The 16,348-nt window shown below is 42.4% G+C and overlaps 1 pseudogene; it reads left to right on the plus strand.

The window, feature by feature from the left end:
• Positions 1-5,480: 5,480 nt before the first annotated feature.
• Positions 5,481-5,578, plus strand: LOC145528045 (U6 spliceosomal RNA; annotated as a pseudogene).
• The last annotated feature ends 10,770 nt before the right edge of the window (positions 5,579-16,348 follow it).

Below are 16,348 nucleotides of genomic sequence, written 5' to 3' on the forward strand. Positions count from 1 at the left end.
AAACAGATAGTTCAAGCCATCCATCAACCTTTGCCCATTTGATGTCTCACTTAGAAATCAAACTTTTACAACCCAACCCAAGTAGGCAGAAGGAAAAAAATTTATTAGACCATGTAACCAGAAAGGCTCAGATCTGGCTTTACACATGGCTTAATCTGAGTTCAAAGGATGACATAGAAATCAGATTTCTCTCTCTCCCTTTCAGCTGTACTTTGATGCAAACACCACTGTCTGCCATGCTCTCTCCTCCTGGGGGCACAGTGGTTGCAGAAGTGTCACCCACATCCTCCCAAATACAGGTTAGGGTGATCAGCAGTCTTCTTCTCTGGTGGATCTTACAAAGCCCTGAGCTTCATTCTGATTGGTCCTGCTTAGGTCACCTGCTTGTTCTTGAGCCAATCAGCTCATTTGGAGGATACTGTGTGTGGCTGCCTGGATCACTCAGGCTAAAAACTGATAGAAGGGAAGTTGGGGGTTGTGGATGACTGACATTTTTAGGGGTCCAGAAAGCCAAATCAAAATGACTTCCTGCACCTCAAAAGAGTATGAAAGTGGAAAATTTCACCATTGCTTCTGCAAAGTTCTTAATCTCTAAAAAATAAGAAGTCAAAAATTAATTATATGTGTTAATTATATTATAATATATATTATTGTATATATTAATATAATATACTATATAATTATTGGGGAACAAATTATTTATGTTATAAATAATTATAATATGCTATACTAGATGATAATAGGATTTATATATATGATTATATATATTACTCATACATATAAATTAATTTATAATAGGTATCATTAATTCTGGCTCCTACATGGTAGCTTGTCAGTGTCACTGAACTTCTGTTTGCACTTCTGCAACTCTGAGCTCAGTGAAACACCAGAGCAGCCAATAAAACCTGCACAGCAAACCACCTTTTAAAAAAAGCATCACCTGTTTCCTACTGAATTTTTAATGATGCAAGCAATTAATTCACAAAATTTTCTGGACAATTAATCTTACAGACAGGTTCAAAAAGCAAGCAGTCTGCCTGCTTGCTGGAGTTAAGAAAGAGAGAACTTCTGAAAAACAAGCAAAAAGAACATTTAATACATGTGAAAGTTGCCCAAACTTCTATAATAGGACGCACTGTCTATTCTCAGACAGGAATTACAGAGGCTGTATTAGTTTGTCAGGGCTGCCATAACTAAGTAACACAAGAAATTAATTTTCTCACATTTCCAGAGGCTCTAAGGCTGAGATCCAGGTGTCAACAGAATTGATTTGAGACCACTGTCCTCAGCTGGCCGTCTTCTCCATGTGTTCTGATGGTGTTCCATCTGTGTGTCTGAGTCCAGATTTTCTCTTCTTCTCTACTCAGTGCCCTGTGGTGACCTAAATGGGAAGGAAATCCAAGGAAGAGGGGATGTATGTATATATGTGGCTGATCCATCTTATTCTACAGCAGAAACTAACACAACATCGTAAAGCAGCTATACTCCAACAACAACAACAACAAAAAATTTCTTCCTCTTATAGGACACTGGCTATATCGGATTGGACCACTCATATGACCTCATTTTACCTTGCATGTGTGCGTGCTAAGATGCTTCAGTTGTGTCTGACTCTTTTCGACCCTGCGGACGGTAGCCCGCGAGGCTCCTCTGTCCATGGGAGTCTCCAGGCAAGAATAGTGGAGTGGGTTGCCCTGCTCTCCTCCAGGGGATCTTCCCAACCTAGGGACCAAATCCGTGTCTCTTATGTCTCCTGTATTGGCAGGCAGGTTCTTTATCACTAGAGCCACCTGGGAAGGCCTCATTTTCCCTTAATTACCTTTATAAAGACCCTCTATCTCCAAATACAGTCACATTCTCAGGTACTGAGGGTTAAGACCACAACAGATGAATTTGGGGAGGAGTGCACAGTTCAGTACGTCAAGGCTGTATATTGTCACCGTGCTTATTTAACTTATATGCAGAGTACATCATGAGAAATGCTGGGCTGGAAGAAATACAAGCTGGAATCAAGATTGCCGGGAGAAATATCAATAACCTCAGATATGCAGATGACACCACTCTTATGGCAGAAAGTGAAGAAGAACTAAAGAGCATCTTGATGAAAGTGAAAGAGGAGAGTGAAAAAGTTGGCTTAAAGCTCAACATTCAGAAAACTAAGATCATGGCATCTGGTCCCATCACTTCATGGCAAATAGATGGGGAAACAGCAGAAACAGTGTCAGACTTTATTTTTGGGGGCTCCAAAATCACTGCCGATGGTGATTGCAGCCATGAAATTAAAAGACGCTTACTCCTTGGAAGGAAGGTTATGACCACCTAGATAGCATATTTAAAAGCAGAGACATTATTTTGCCAACAAAGGTCCGTCTAGTCAAGGCTATGGTTTTTCCAGTGGTCATGTATGGATGTGAGAGTTGGACGGTGAAGAAAGCTGAGCGCCGCAGAATTGATGCTTTTGAACTGTGGTGTTGGAGAAGACTCTTGAGAGTCCCTTGGACTGCAAGGAGATCCAACCAGTCCATCCTAAAGGAGATCAGTCCTGGGTGTTCATTGGAAGGACTGATGTTGAAGCTGAAACTCCAATACTTTGGCCACCTCATGTGAAGAGTTGACTCATAGGAAAAGACCCTAATGCCGGGAAGGATTGGGGGCAGGAAGAAAAGGGGACGACAGAGGATGAGATGGTTGGATGGCATCACCGACTCGATGGACATGTGTTTGGGTAAACTCTGGGAGTTGGTGATGGACAGGGAGGCCTGGCGTGCTGCGATCCATGGGGTCACAAATAGTCAGACATGACTGAGCGACTGAACTGAACTGAACTGCACAGTTCAGCCCATCCCAGCAGCTTTGCACTGTTGCTGATAAGAACAGTGCTCTTTCTGTATAAATGAGAATGAGACTCATGATACATAAAAATCCTATAGTTGCATAATATTGCCTTCGACATCAAAATGTGAACATATTTTAACCATCTTCTCCTCAAAGGAGATTGCAAGGGACATGAAGAGATTCAGATTCAAAAGTCTGGAACCTTCGGTTCAGACCATGTGGGACCAGCACGAGAAGGACCTGAGTGGCCAACTGTTGTGTGTCCACCTGGCATTGCTCCACCTGCTCTGGGAGCCGCACCTGTTCTCCTTGGGAGAACCAAACCCCACCCCCAGGCCCTGGTTGCATGTGGCCTCGGTAGGCCTGTGACCCAGGCTAAATGCATCAGATCTTTTCTGTCCAGAATCCAAATCTTGAGCTCTGTGACAAAGACGGGAGATGGTGGGGGTGGCTCCATGCTCAGGTGTCTGAGATCTTGCTCACGGCCCTCTGTCCCCTGAAATCCACCTTCTCTGACTTGTTAACAGCTCTTTGGAGCTGCTTGCAGGACATTATTTATACCCGTGTGGATCCCAATGCTGGTAGCACACCCACCCACCCAAACCACCTCTGTGTACTTTACACTAGAAGACTCAAAGGACAGGAGGAAAATGCAACCGCACATAGGACCCCATGGGGCCTTTGAGGCAGGGGTAGGGTGGGGGCAAGACTTCCGCCATATCCTCCACTCTATCTCCTCTCAGAATTAACTAAATAATAGTTTCTGATGCACATTTCCTGAATTGTTTTGCAGATGTGAAAATCCCCCACCACATGGAGGATGTTAACCCCCTGATGACCATGAGCATAGAGCCCCAGGCCCCATGGAGCCTAAGGACTGATAATGTTAACTTCTGTGACATGGCACTGTTGCCCTACCATCAGCCAATCAGAGAATCATGTACAAGCCCATCACAGACCCTATGGCCACCCCCCTCCACCGCACATTGCCTTTAAAAATGCTTTGCTTCGGGGAGCTTGAGGCTTTTTAGGGCCTGGGCCACCCATCTCCTTGCATGGCCCTGTAATAAGCCTTTCTCTGCTCCAAACTCCATCATTTCAGTTTGTTCAGCATCACTGTGCTTTGGGCACATGAACTTGTCTTAACAGAATCATTTAAGAGAAAGGCCTGAAAGGACCTGTCTTTTTGTGGGAATGTACCTCTGCTGTTTATTCCTGAAGAGCAACTCTGAAGGACACACCTGGGCCTTCAGAGCCTGAGACCTGCAAGGCTAGCTCCAGCCAAAACCCTACGTGTGATCTTTCAGGTCCATCATAGGTCATTGTAAGGCTTTGACAGACAGGCGCTGCCCTCCCCACACCAGACTTGGTGAACAGCCATTGCTCTGAGTTTTCTGAAAGGATTTCCATCAAGGACTCAGGTCCCGTGGGCTGGCCATGCCCAGGTGACATCTGCCTTCCTAGCCCAGGCATCTGTGTGTGGAGGCCTTTTGAGGGGGCCCTTGGCTGGGACACTTTTGTCTGCTCTGACTCTCTACTTTTCCACCCCCAGCCCTTCCTCTCCTGCCCCCCCTCATCCCCTGACTCCAATCAAGAGCCTTTTGTGGGGGTCTTCTTAGCACTGACCTCATCTAACTGACCCTCACCCCATTGCAGTTCTGTGCATGTATGCTCAGTCACTTTAGTCGTGCCCAACTCTGTGCGATCATATGGACTGCAGGCTCCCAAGCTCCTCTGTTCATGGGATTCTCCAGGCAAGAATAGTGGAGTGGGTTGCCATTTCCTCCTCTAGGGGATCTTCCTGACCCAGGGATAGAATCCAGGTCTCCTGCATTGCAGGCAGATTCTTTACCGCTGAGCCACTGGAGAAGCCCTGCAGTTTTGTAGGGAAATAAAAAACATTGAGAGCTGGAACATTTCAGTGTTTATCTTTTCCTCTTGCCTGCACTGTTGCAGGGCTTCCCTGGTGGCTCAGCTGGTAAAGAATCTGCCTGCAATGCGGGAGACCTGGGTTCGATCCCTGGGTTGGAAAGATCCCCTGGAGAAGGGAAAGGCTACCCACTCCAGTGTTCTGACTTGGAGAATCCCATGGACTATTCCATGGGGTTGCAAAGAGCTGGACACGACTAATCTTGCTCATTACATTATCCTTATCCTTGCTGTCAGTTTGGCTCATGGTCCTCAGTGACCCCCTTGACACCTGGAAGCTTGATAAGACCCCCTCCTAGGGTGGTCTTCTTCTGATTCCTGCTCAGTTAGCCTACCTCCTCCAAATGGCGATGACCAAGGCTGTGCTGGCCACCAGGCTCTGAGGACAGATACTGGGAGTTACGCGATGCTCAGAATCAGCAGGAAACATGGAGGGCACACCTTGCAGACGTCACCAGTGGAGTTCCTGGTGGCAGAAAGTATTTGGATGAGACTTCCTTGGTGGTCCAGGGGCTAAGACTCTGCACTCTCAATGCAGGGGGCCTGTGTCTGATCCCTGGTCAGGGAACTAGATCTCACATGCCACAAACAAAGAGTTCACATGCTGCAACTAAAGATCCCACACCCCACAAATGGAGATCGAAGATCCTGTGTGCTGCAACTAAGACCTGGGACAGCCAGATAAATAAACAAATGAAAGTATTTGGTTATCATGCTTGCTTTGACAGCACATATACTAAGCTCTATAAAGAGACAATTAGCGTGGCCCCTGCGCAAGGACGACACACAAATTCGTGAAGTGTTCCATAAAAAAAAAGGGTATTTGGTTATTTTTCCAAGGTCTTTCTGGAGGCACTGGTTCCAACCCCTCTCAGTCTTCTGGTCACAGTGTTCATGATCTGAATTCCAGGGAAGGAACTCGAGCCATCCCCCAATGCACTTGGAAAGAGCAGGTTGTCTGGGTCAGCAGCCCGCTGGAGAGCATCCCATGTGACACTGATTATTTCTCAATGGGGAAATCAGGGTGCTGTTTCTCAAAGTGAATAGATGCTGAACTTCCACTAATTAAAGGTCCACTGCAGTGAGACACCTGCAAAGGAAAAATCCCAGGGCCTGAGAAAGAGTGTTCTACAATGAGGTTCTCATCCACAGCCTTTTCCCTCTTATGCCTGGAATAAACTGATGGGGATCTAGACCACGGAGACACTAAGATAGACAGGAAGTGGGGAAAGAGCATATTAGGACTAAATCACATCAGGCTGTGGGAGCCTGAGTGGTAGTCCTAATACCACTCATAATTATCTCATGTCTTCCTGGGAACCATAAGATGAAGTGTCCTCTGGCCTCAGCCTGAAGCCAAATTCAACCTCTGCTGCTGCTGCTAAGTCACTTCAGTCGTGTCTGACTCTGTACAACCCCATAGATGGCCCCACCAGGCTCCCCCATCCCTGGGATTCTCCAGGCAAGAACACTGGAGTGGGTTGCTATTTCCTTCTCCAATGCATGAAAGTGAAAAGTGAAACTGAAGTCGCTCAGTCATGTCCGACTCTTGGCGACCCCATGGACTGTAACCTACCAGGCTCCTCCGTCCATGGGATTTTCCAGGCCAGAGTACTGGAGTGGGTTGCCATTGCCTTCTCCAAAATTCAACCCCAACACTGAATTAAAACTTGGACACAGAGTTTCAGATAAAGTGGAGATGAATAGCTTTGTTGCTTTGCCAGACAAAGGAGGCCACAGTGGGCTAATGCCCTCAAGACTGCATGCCCCCACCTGGAGGGGTAATGAGGAACTTTATAGTAATGGTTCAAAGAGGGTGTGGCCAGCTCATGAATATTCTTCTGATTGGTTGGTGGTGATATAATCTGAAATCAGCCTCATCAACCTTCTGGTTCTAACAAGTCTGGGGTCTACCTGCTTGTGAATAGCAGACATTTAGCTTCTCCCACCTGGGGTGGGTTTCAGTATCTGCAAAACAGTTCAAAGATATTGCTCTGTGTATCCATTGAGGGGGAACCAGGACCCTGCCCCAAGGCTACACAACTGTTTCTCCTGACTGCTCCTCCTTTGTCTCCACATCCCTTCTTTTCCCTGATTAGCAACTGTTTGAATCTTCCCCTTGGAATTTAGGGAAGGGCATGGAGGTGGAATGAAGACTAGTTTCTGTAATCAAGAAATGAGGGACACAGAAAGACTTTGTGTCCAGGAGCCCCACAGGGTCCTGCTTGGTTTCAAGCCTTCATGCTGCCCCCCTTTCAGAGACACTGGTTCACTGGCTGGTCCTCCTCCATCCCCATCCTCACCCATCACCTCAGCCCACTCCCATCATTGGAGACTCTCCTTTTGCCTTTAGGGGAACCAAAGTTTCTCCTTTTAACTGCAGCCTCCTGGACAAGCTCCCTGCTTTATTCAGCACCCTTGGCTCTAACTTCTGGAGTTCAAGTCACCCTCGCTTCAGAGAGTCATGGTGCCTAAGAGCTTAAGCTTGGTGGGAGCAGGAACCTTGGTCTGAGTCCTGACTCTACCACTTGCTGGCTGTGTGACCCAGAACAAGTTATCTGACATCTCTGAGGTCATTTTCCTCTTGTACAAAATGGAGATGATAACAGAACCTTCCTTAAAGGGCTGCATGAGGATTAAATGAGAAACTATAAGTTAAATACTTAGCACATAGTGTTCACTAGGGAGCATTAATTGTTAATGATTTATTTTTATTAATATTATCCAGCTTGCCTGTATCATACAGCAGTACAATAAAGTAATCCATTGTTCTGGGTCATTTTCTTCCCTGGAGGGATTCTAAGATGACTCAGAAAGGGCCTGGAGGACTTTGAAGTTAAGCAGGGAACTTCCCAGTTGAACCACAAAAGGCTTACAGCTTTTCAAGTTAGCTGTAGACTTGCTACTATATATAAACTATAAATTACAAAACCCCACAAAACCCAGTAATGCTTCAACAAAGAAACTAGGATTCTAGACCTGGGAATAAAGAGAGAATCCACGTTGCCCAAGTTGGCAATAGATTTACGTTGACACCAACAAAAATCTCTGAAAAACAAACAGGAGCCCCCCACACAGATTTCTGAACTGCACACAGCAGACTGCAACTGGGAAAGATAATTCATCGTCATAAAAACAAACATCCATTTTACACTTGCATGGCAACGAGGATGTTCTTATTTGCATAATGATGGTGATTTGCATATGATAAAAATTTGCCTGAGTGAGTCTCAAGCTCGGAATACATTCAAATATGATGCTGTCAGTACAATTTTCTCAAGGATGCCAATTTAATACTATTTATTTAATGAAAAGAAAAAATAAATATTGGCCGTAACATCCCATTATGCTCGAGTTGGTTTTAAATTACACTTAAGCAAGTAAGCAAGTGAGTGCCTTTGCCTTTCTTCATGGGCAAAGTAAAGACTATTATCTATAGGTGAGAACACCTCCACTCAAAATGGAGACTTTCAACCACACACACGCAAAATGATCTGTAATAAGCATTTGATGCATATTGACTTAAAAAAAAAAAAGCACAGTGTGAGAGTTGCAAGTTAAGTTCTATTTGGGGCAAAGTGAGAACTGCAGCCGGGGAGACAGCACCCCAGAGAGCTCGGAGAAGCTGCTCCAAAGAGGCAGGGGGTGAAGCTTAGCACATATATAATTTTGGTGAAGGGGGAATACATGCAGTCAAGCACATATTTTTCCAAAAGGTTTCTACTAGTCTGGTGAACTTTGCTAGTCACAAAGAACAATCATGACGGTGAAGGATTTTAGTGCTTAATGAGGAGATATAAGAATTGGACTCATAAAATTGGCTGAGAATATCTAACTATCTGAAGCCCTGTCCTGCCAGTTTTTCCCTGAGCACCAAATACCTCATTTCCGCTCTCTGTGCTGAACTCAGCAGCTGCAGCAGCACATGATTTAATCCTTGTAGAGGTAGATGGCAAGTACCCATGGTAAGTGCCAAGTTGTAGGTGACATGCATGAACCCAAAGCTTGCACTGTAGGTCAGGTGCAAGTCAAGAGCAGGAGATGTGTCTTGAAAAGAGGGACATCCTCAAGGAAAGGGAAGAGAAGGGAAGGGAAGGGAGGAAAAGAAAAGATACTCTTAAGGTGTGTAAAAGGTGGATAACTTTCAAACCTGCAGCACACACAGAAACTGAAGTACAATGAAGTGGTTTCTAGGCTCCATGTCTTACGACCGAAGGGTATGGGAAACTATCTTCCATCTGGCTCAGCAAAATAGAGAAATGCAGCGTGAGACTTTGTGGGTCTGATTGCTCTTGGGAAGTTTCCCATGTGACTCTCTAAAAGATGCTGTGTTCCTCTCTGCTTCCACCTGCCTCTGAGGGTGGGTGGACAGAGCCTTCCTTTAATTTCAATCTCTGAGAGAGGATCTCTGGGGCAATCAAAGCCAAAATAGGACTTGTCTAATGCCCACATGATTACAGCATGAGGCGGGTGACCACACACAGTCCCCGTTACCGTCCTTCTCACTCAGATGGGATGTTGCTGACGGGGACGTTCTCTGAGCACAGCTGGGGAGGGGAGGGGTGGGGGCAAGGGTGAAGAATCCTTTCCATATAATATATGCCATTCACAGCGGTTTTCTTTTAAAGATTTTGACTGCAACCCAGAGTAAGAAATAGATTTGACATTACTTGAAATATACAAATTTGTGCCTCCTGGTGAATCACAACTGAAACACAGACATCATAACTGAAACACAATTTCAAAAAATGATACTTTTCCTACTGTGCTGGTGGTGCTCTGTTGTGTCCGACTCTTTGCGACCCCATGGACTCTAACCCACCAGGTTCCCCTGTCCATGGGATCTCCCAGGCAAGAATACTGGAGTGGGTTGCTATTTTCTTCTCCAGGGGATCTTCCCAACCCAGGGATTCAACCTCTCTCTCCTGCATTGCAGGCAGATTCTATACTGCTGAGCCATCAGAGAAGTCCACCTTTATTTATGTGAAGCATCTTCTTATTTTCTATCCCATCCTGTCCCGTGTCAATTTACATTACACCCTGGTATGGGATGGCCTCTCATTTCTTTTTAAATGATGACCACATCTCTCTACATTAATTTCAACACCGACAAATGAACTAAAACAACATTGATTGAGATTCTAAAAAAGGGAGGGGGCTGCAAATCTTAGAATTTATATGTTAAAGACAAACTCATATACCCTGTTCCAAGTGTTGCAAGTTCATTTCTACTGTCTACTCATCTTCCTTCTTCTCTGCCTTTAACAGAGAGAAGTCAGTTCTTTGGACCCATTATCTGTGAGTTTTTGAATGACTGTGCAAAGTCTTATAGGAAAACTAAGGTTTACACTTAGAGAAATGAGATGGTGGCTAATAAAGTTTATAGAAATAAAGAGCTTCTTAACCAGAACTGTGGTACAAGCATAAGAACTCGCCTGTGGATCTGGGAACTAATTTGAGCTTTTATCTTTAAAGGAAGGCACATTTTGAGCTGATAAGTGAGAAATGTCCTCGTCAACTATACTTTAAATATCTGTATGTAAAAAACAAACCTATCAATCTAACCATGTGAAACTGCTAAAAGCCATTATTCCAGTGGGGTCAAATTTGTAAGAAGTGTGATGCTATTCCTTACCTCTCTACCCACAGCAGACATCAATAGTAGATCACGCTGGAACTTCCCTAGTGGACCAGTGGTTAAGAAGCCACCTTATGCGGACTTGATCCCACATGCCATGGAGCAAGTGAGCCCACACTCCAGAGCCCCTGTGCCACAACTAGAGTCTATGCATTGCCACAAAAGATCTGCATGAGGCACTGAAGATGTGTGCTGCAACTAAGACTTGATGCAGTCAAATAAATATATAAATAAATAAAATATTTTAGAAATAGTGGATCAGACCACTCGTGGCCTGTGAACCCAGATTAGACTTCAGAATCCCTCTCCCTGGAAGCGCCCACCTGTCAATTTTAGTTGGCAAAGTTGATGAAATATACATGAACCTCAAGTCGACACAAAGACAAGGGCGAGGGCTTTCAAGTAAACATCTAGATGGGTGACAGGTCCTTATGTAAGCGAATATTTCACTTTTCATCCAGGACAGTCTGGTCTTGATTAATCATGGCTAATGTCTGAAGTGTCTTTTTTATTCTTTATGAAGAAAAGAGAAAAAGATTGGTTTACTGTAAAAGTTCTGGGTGGCAAGGAAAAGAACTTCCTCAAATATTACTGGCAGTTGTTCAAAGTTATCTTTAAAATTCCTTACAGTTTTTGTCTTTAATAATTAAATAATAAATAATGAATCAAAAGCAGCTGATGATTTTAGTTTTACCAATTCCTAGCACCAGAAAAATACTGCTTAATAAAGAAAGAAGATATTTATTTCTCTGTATGGCTTCAACAAGTATGTATTAAGCATCTACTAAGACAAGTAGATCAACTGGTTTATAGTCATCTTTCTAATGACGGAGTAAAGTAGCTAAAACTTCTATAAAATAATAGATTTATAGATTTTTATAAAAATATTTGGAGAAATAATAACAAAATGAGATGCCACCTCACAAATGAGAAATCAAGACTTACCTGGTGGTCCAGTGGCTAAGACTCTGCACTCCCAATACACTGGGCTCAGGTTAGATCCTTGGTCAGGAAACTAGATCCCACATGCTGCAACTAAATATCCTGCATGCTGCAACAAAGATAGAAGATTCTACATGCTGCAGCTAAGACCGGTGCAGTCAAACAAGCAAATAAATATTTTAAAAAAGAGAGAGATAGAAACCACCAAGGCAGAAAACACAGCTGCACCCTGTGCAGTGTTTGTTGACATTCGTATCCCCTGGGGAAAGGGACTGAGTTTGCCCTGAGATGTCCATTCACAGAGTCAACTAGATGCTGCTTTGATTTAATTTAAGTAAGACCTACCATACTGATCAGCCAAGTGAGTTGTTCAGAGTCTCCCAGGGGGAATTTTTCCCCTAGCAACATCCATTAAGATGCTTTATCCATCTTAACCATTGACATACCTAGAAATAATGTTTAGCTACATATCTGGTCATCCTGCACCCTGCTCAAGATTTATATGTATACATACATTTAATATATATAAGTATCATGTAGAAAATTGTCACATATAGAGAATATATATCATATATAGAATATATCATATGCATAAGATATATGACATATATGTAGTTGGAAAATTAGGTCTGACATATATACACTGCCGTGTGTAAGATAGATAGCTAGGGGGAAGCTGCTATACAGCACAGGGAGCTCAGCTCGGTACTCAGTGATGACCTGGGTGGAGGTTTGGGGGGTGGGAGGGAGGTTCAAAAGGAAGGGGATATATGTACACATATAGCTGACTCACTTCGTTGTATCGCAGAAACTAACACAGCATCGTAAAGAAATGATACTCCAATAAAAAAAATTAAAAAAAAATAAATGCGATGTGGTATCCTGAGTGGGATCTGGGAACAGAAATAGGACAATAGTGGGAAAATAGTGAAATTCAAATGAAATTGGAAAGTATAGTTAAGGGCTGAACCAATGTTAATTTCTTAGTTTTGATAATTATATTATAGTTATGTAAGATATTAACATTAGTAGAAGCTGAGTAAAGGGTATATAAAAAAAGTCTCTGTACTTTCCTTGCAACTTTTCTGTACATTTACTGTATTATCTCCAAATAAAAAGTTAACAACACAATAAGAACATATGTATCATCTATAAAATATATATGTATATAGAATATATCATATATAGAATATATAAGTAGAATATATGTATCCTATATAGAATATATGCATCATATATAGAATATATCTATCATGTATGGAATATATGTATCATGTAGACTATATCATAGAAAAAATATATAGAATATATATAGCATATATAGAATATATGAAGAAAATATACCATAAATAAGGAATAAGGTGGCATAGTGGTAAAAAATCCACCTGCCAATGCAGGAGACACAAGACACATGGGTTCAATCCCTGGGTCAGGAAGATCCCCTGGAGTAGGAAATGGCAACCCACTCCAGTATTCTTGCCTGGGAAATTCATGGACAGAGGAGCCTGGCAGACTACAGTCCATAGGGTCACAAAGAGTCAGATATGACTGAGCACATACGCACCATGCATTGCATATCATATATAGAATACATGTCATATGTAGAATACATATCATATATAGAGTATATATATATATATATATATATATATATATATATATATATATATACGTGTGTGTGTATATATATACTCTTTGGAGAACCCTAACTATACACCTCCTCTGCCCAAAAGGTTGCAGCGGCTTTCATCTCATGCAGCATAAAATCCACATTCCTTACAGTGGTCCACATGGCCCTGCATAATCCCACCCCATCATCTTGATGTCTTCACCTCTGCCACTCTGCACTCTCTCTGTGAAGCACCCAAAGTGGCCTCCCTGCATTCTGTCCCCCTCTTTGAATCTCTTTTTCTCCAAACTCTTTGTCACCTTCTCCAACTTTTTTTTATCAATTGCCACTCTCTGTAAAATATCCCTGGAAACGAAGAACAGCACCCCACAATGACAGGGGTGTACACCAGTGCTGTACCCCTGAAACTAGCACAACATTGTAAGTCAATTATACTCCAATAAAAATTTTTAAATGATTATAGGTCTACCAGGCAGTTGCCACTCTTGCATCTTTTGAAGACATCGCAGCAGCCTTTGAGTCACACACCCGTTCCAAGCCAGTGTTTGCAAGTCTGTCATCACCAAGTCCTCCTTCATATAAACAGCTGCCTCTTTCTTTAACCCTTTGTTACAATAAATGTACTCGGAGCTAACAAATTATTTAACATGCTATTTCCTTAACATCTCAGTAAGAAAGATTATGTCAGATAAACTTTTCTTCTAGCCAGAGAAACAAAGTTTAAGAGGGGAGTATGAAAAACATCCTTGTCTCTCCCCAAAAGAAGGTGGTACATTGCTTCTATTTTACAGGTTTAAGTAGAGCCCCATCCTGAAAGAGGCTCTTAACTTTTCAAGCTCAGCAATTTAAAAATCTGCCAATTTTAAAAGCTTTTTATTTATTTATCTACTTGTCTGTGTGGGTCTCAGTTGCAGCATGCAGGACCTTGGATTTTGGTGCAGCATGCAGGATCTTTAGTTTTGGTAAGCAAACTCTTGTTGTGGCATGTGGGATCTAGTTCCCTGACATGGGATCAAACCCAGGCCCCTTGCATTGGGAGTAAGGAGTCTTAGCCACTGAACCAGGAGGGAAGTCCCCAGATTTGCTAATTTTAGAGTGGGTTTTCAGTACAAATTCTCATTTCAATCATAGAAAAAATTTATTATTTATTTACTAATATATAGTGTATTTATTTACTACGGTGGTTGTAACAATTTACCAACAAGCTGGTACATTCTTACAATTCTGGAAGCAGAAGTTTGAAATCCATTTCGCTGGATGTCAACATGTGTCAGCAGGGCTTTTCGTGCTGAAGGTCCTGGAGGAGAACCCATTCCCCCAGGAACTCTTCCAGTTTCTGCAGGTAGCCTGCATCCCTTGGCTTGTGGCCCCCTTCCCGGCATTACTCCAATTTCTTGCTCCCATGGTCACATCTCCTATTTCTGTAGTCCATCTCCCTCTGCCTCCCTCTACTAAGGAACTTGTGATTACATTTCAGATCCATTCAGATAAACCAGGAAAATCTCTTCATCCCTAAATCTCTAATTTAATCATCTTCCTAAAGTCCCTTTTGCCTTGTAAGATAACATCCACAAGTTCATGGATAACTTTAGGCATCATTATTCAGCTTACACAGGGAAATTCTCCTGCATTGTGACAGGTTGATTTTCACTGATGGTATTTTATTTTTAAGTTTTTTAAAAAAGGTTTACTTTTTGGCCATGCAGCACGTGGGAGCTTAGTTTCCCAATCAAAGATCAAACTCGAGCCCCCTGCAGTGGAAGCTCATAGTCTTAACCATTGGATTACCATGGAAGTCTCTCACTGATGGCATTTTGACACAGATGAAGAAACATTAGCTGAACTCGAAAGCTGGCAGAAAAGATTTGGGATATTAACTAAATTCAAGATAATTCAGGGCTTCCCTGGTGACTAGGGAAGTAAAGAAATAAAGAATCAGAAGTAAAGAATCTGCCTGCAATACAGGAGATGCCAGTCCAATCCCTGGGTCAGGAAGATCCCCTGGAGAAGGAAATGGCAACCCACTCTTGCCTGAAAGATTTCATGGACAAATGAGCCTGGCTGGCTACAGTCCATGGGGTCACAAGAGTTGGACATGACTAAGTGACTGAACCACCACCAACATGATTCAGGCAAGTCAAGCAAGGTTTAGGGGATAACTTTCAAACAGAAAGAATTAAGGTGTAACTTTCAAGTCAAGGGTTGGTTCATGGGGTAGCCTTTCCTTTCTCATAATTAAAAAAAAGAGTTGCTTCATTTTTATTTTCAGCATAGGGCTATCATTGGAATTACTGAATAGGCAGGGAAGATAACTGTCCTGAAAGGGACAGCCATTGTTTGGCAATACTGTTTATTTCTAATATGTTCATTTAGAAATCTGTCCCCATTACCTTGCAGTCACAGCTTCTATAAATTAAAAAAAAAAAGTCATTCAACTCTTAATGTAGTTGAGATTTCTAGGATCCTTACTCCAATGGCCATTTATGTTTCAGGAATAGAAATGAATAAAATAAAAGATTTGCAACAAAATGTAAGTAAGTTTAATACATAGATATTCATATACATCTCTTATGTCTCCTACATTGGCAGGCAGGTTCTTTACCACTAGCACCACCTGGGAAGCTCATGAACAGTTTATACTCTCCCCCTATCATGGCTCAAATCGTAAAGAATCTGCCTGCAATGCAAGAGATCCAGGTTCGATCCTGGGTCAGGAAGAACCCTTGGAGGAAGAAATGGCAACCCAGCCCAGTGTTCTTGCCTGGAGAATCCTGTGGACAGAGGATTCCGGAGGGTTACAGTTCATAGGGTCGCAAAGAGTAGGACATGACTGAGTCACTTTTATTTTTCATTTTAACCCAAAATATACTTGTACAGTGGTATTTTATTGGTAATATAGTTTTATATTATTTAAAAACTTGTGAAATATTATAGTAAGCTAAATATATTTAAAGGCATAGCGTTCTTTTTTAACTTGTAGCCATATAATGTCTAACATTTATATAACACTAAAATACATCATTTGTTGTGCTTCATTTGATTTTTGCAACTCTTTCCAAGGTATTTTGCTGGGTTTTTTTGTTTTGTTTTTTGCTTTTTCCACTTGAAGTTCAAGAAACCGAAGCACAGAGAGGTTCAAAAATTTACCCAAAGTCACACAGCAAGAATGCGTCAGGATAGGAACCCAAACCAGGCTTTCTAGCTCCAGAGCCTGGACTCTCAACTTCTAGGTTTTCTGCCCCTCCTTACAGTTTTATAATAGATATTCAGGTACCTGAGATCATAATCTTCTCACAAATTCAAATAACACATGGTTCAGTAAAGTTCCGCTTCTTTTTTTTTTGTCATCAGGTTTCCTTTCTGCTGGAAAGCAG

The sequence above is a fragment of the Giraffa tippelskirchi genome, chromosome 11 (assembly GCF_054371585.1).
Source record: "Giraffa tippelskirchi isolate mGirTip1 chromosome 11, T2T-mGirTip1v1.2.pri, whole genome shotgun sequence".
NCBI classification, from domain to species: Eukaryota; Metazoa; Chordata; class Mammalia; order Artiodactyla; family Giraffidae; genus Giraffa; species Giraffa tippelskirchi.